Source organism: Amphiura filiformis, chromosome 7 (genome assembly GCF_039555335.1).
Source record: "Amphiura filiformis chromosome 7, Afil_fr2py, whole genome shotgun sequence".
Taxonomy (NCBI): domain Eukaryota; kingdom Metazoa; phylum Echinodermata; class Ophiuroidea; order Amphilepidida; family Amphiuridae; genus Amphiura; species Amphiura filiformis.
In genome coordinates this window covers 5887324-5891249 of record NC_092634.1, presented here as the reverse complement: position 1 = coordinate 5891249, position 3926 = coordinate 5887324, and positions in this window count along the sequence as shown.

Genomic DNA, 3926 nt, shown 5'->3' with positions numbered 1-3926 from the left:
AACTAATAATTGTTTCCATAATATTTCTACATAGAAAGAAGGATGATTTATTCACGCGCATTTTGATACCCCATTTGTCAAATGGTGTTCAATATTAACAATACAGCAGTGCTTTTAAAGAAAAATACCCAAATTTAAAAGCTGCAGTTTACAGCGATCAATGGTTATTACCAGGCATGAGAATGATTATCCATGAAAAAACCTGAAGTGTTTGAAAAAGCCTGAAAAAGTGCGAGAAATTGGGCTAAAAAGGCCAAAAACGGGCTGAAATTAAAAGAAAGTGCGGAAATTCGGATAACAAAAAAGCCTGAATTCAGGCTTAAACCTGAAAATTCTCATGCCTGTATTACGCAAACATTGTGGCACGTAAAACCCTCCATTATCTTTGCGCTGACCTCAAATCAATACAAATAGCGGCAACTTTTAAATTCTGGCATTTTTTCTTTCAAAACACTGCTGTATTGTTAATATTTATATAATATTGAATGGCTTTGAGTGTGATACAAGAATATTTTTCTATCGAGTGCAATATATTCTTGTATCACACGCAAAATAAGCCATTCAATATTATTATTATTATTATATCAGGCTTTTGCTATGCGGTAAAATGAAAATTTAAGCTTACCTAGCCACGGGTTTAACCAATGTGTATTGTAATGTAAGCTTACCTTTTGACCTTCTTGTTTTCTGCTCTTTACTCTCCAAAGACAATTTCGGAATAATTATAGGCCTATATAGGTTTATTTGTAGATGTGGATTATATTTCCTAAGGTTATTATCATCCAGAATTGCCGCGAATTAAGTTTGTGATTTTACTTGTTTATACAGTACGAAATATCCTGTGAGCCGTTACGATGTATGTATTGTATTGTTGTGCTGTAAATATCATGGCGTGTTGGTGCCGTCACCATGGTAACGCTAGCAGCGTGCAGACGCGTCACGCGATCTGCGTACAATATTCAAGAAATATTGTATTGCATCCGGGTATTTTGAAAAATATTGTACAATATACAGTTTTATTGTATCGCTCAAAAGCCTGATATAAATAATAATGAACGAAATTGGACAAATGGGGTATCAAAATGCGCGCAAATAAATCATCCTTCTTTTTATGTTGAAATATTGTGAACACAAGTATTAGTTCTGACGCTATAGGCGTATTTATACCAGCTGCGTTACTTTTTGTGCAGCCTTTATAATGACTTAATGTACCTGTATGTATAGTGCAAAGTCAGAATTGGCCATTAACTTCAAAAACAAACAAGTACAAATTGACTGGCTACAGGGATGCCAGCTAGGTTTTCCAGAGTTAAGGGTTTATCTACACTGTGATAATTTCTTCTCCAGTAGTCCTGAATTATTTCTGTAATAAACCACATTGTCTGTAATGTACCATTCCAGTTGAAATCCATACACTCCATGGAAGACATGACCTTAATATAGCACACAGGAGGTGTAGATTTCAAATAGAAGATTAAGGTCACGTCTTTCATACGGAGTGCATGGATTTCAACTGGAATAACCCAACTGCATCACATTCTTATAAATCTGTGTATTGAATCCATTTGAATACATCTTTCCTAAGATATTCCCATTTCACACACATACAATATCGCATAATTCTCACCCATAATGTACAAATGCATAGATGCTATTAATAGCCAATACAGCAGCTGGATTATGTGTACATTCATATCAAAGGGCTGCACTTGTCAGCTGCATGCGTCTCTTTTTACGTAATAGCTTGGAATAAATACCAGATTCATCCCAAGTGGTAGTCACTTTAAGAATACAGAGAACATTCCGAAAGCATGAGTATTGTATTTATTCATAGCTATTACATAAGAGACACAAGTAGCAGCCGGCAATTGCATCCTTTTGATATGAATGTACTCATAATGTAATTCAGTGGCAGCACACACACATATGGGGAGGGGCATGAGTAAATGGGGGACTATAAAGTAAATGGGTGATAGCAGTGTGGCACACTGGTTAAGGTCTTTGCCTTTGGTGCGAGAGGTCTCGGGTTCAAATCTCTGCAGGACCAAATAAAATCAAAATCAAATCCACACTCACAGTGGCTCATTTGGAAAAGGTCGGGCAGACGATCCATGATAAATACAGCGGTTCCGATCAAGGCAACACCCGATTGCTGGCTACACTTGCCTGTCCTGTAAAAATGCCCCAACCAGCTATCTATGACGAGCCACTTCATGAGGTCACTTGGCCTGGTTGGAGTTTCATTACCTCCCTGATTTCAGCTGTTAATGCTTAGATAAGCCAGACATACAAAAAAAGACCCAAGATTGGGCCTCTCTGGTGCTGCCACTGATATATTTAATGGTCCACTCTACAGTTTGTCCACTTTGAAGTACGAAGTAAGGTACACACATTTTGCGTAAGCGTATCATGCGTCGCGTATTAAGACGCTCATGCATTTGTGTGTGCCTACAAAATCTACAAAATACTCAATAACGTTGCTAAAAGCAATATCTATCAGTGTGTTAATTCCTTTTGACATTACGGCGTGCTGAAACTGTGTAATTTACTGCGTACTTTACATTGTACTTCAAAGTGGACAAACTGTACTGAGAGGGAAGATATTTCAATAATAGGTCTGGTTCAAAAATGGACATGTGGCTGCTACCAGTATCATTCCAACCATGTAGATTTAATTTGGATACAGGGTCTGTCCAGATTCCTGGAAATCCGAGTGGATATAAAGATATTATTCAACATACATTTAAATTTTGCAATTTGAAAACAACATTATGTTGTTGACATCAAACAGCCTCTTTTGGGTCTTGAAAATGCTCACACTAGTTTTTAGAAGACTGACCCTGGTAAATAACTACTATCCTTTGGTTGACCTCAAGTTTGGTAGTGATGTCAATGGTTTTTTTGTGGTTGCGCCCATAAACGAGCCTACAAACTGCTCTTGTACATGTGCATGTACACTCTGCGTGATTAGCAAAATATGCACCAACATCACGACCAAATTTGAGATATAAGTTAACATGATTAGCCAAAAAGGAAATATAAAATAATATTTAGTTAGAAACGTATACATTTAACAGCATTAATAATTTAGCTAAATTTGAGATGCAGATTGGCAGTTTTGGTTTGTATCCTAACACTTCCTATATATGCTTAACATGCTGTCCACAATGTGTGACCTAGGTTGAGTACCAGCATATAGTTTCATGTTTTGTATGGGTTTTGCCCCAGGTGCATGTAAAATGCATAGTACATCCTACTGGACTGTACAATGCAGACTATAGAATGCATTCATGCATTCACATGCACCAGTGGTCCATTTCACTAAATTTTACACAGCTTTGCAAGTCTCAAAATCGTTCATAAACTAAACTTATTAATGAATGATACTCTTCATAAGTAATTGGGATTTACTACAGGAACCCTTCGTAAAGTTACGTCCAGTATTGGGTATTTGTAACTTTACCAGGGGTTAAAGTTAAGTAAAATGGACCCCAGTACAGCTGCAAAAGACGTACAAAACTATATACCGGGCGGGCATTATGCATAAATAACAATGTGTGATTTACATACCACAATAATTACAATGGCGAATATCTTGTTTTCTATGTTTACAAAAATATGAAAATAACTTGCTTCTTTATAACCACGATTTCTACAATTTTCAATATTTCCCATTTCCCTATCTACCATCACACTGACTACAAACTTGTACATTGTAGTCTTCTATTAATGTCATTTGTCAATCAAAATCAAATCAAGAATGAAACAACAAAGGGCTATTCCAGTTGAAATCCATACATTACACCCTCTATAGAAGACATGACCTTAATCTTCCACACAGGGAGTGTGAATTTCAAATGGGGTTACCTGAATGTGTGACTCCATTTGAAATCTAATCTCCCTGTGTGGGAGATTAAGATAATGTC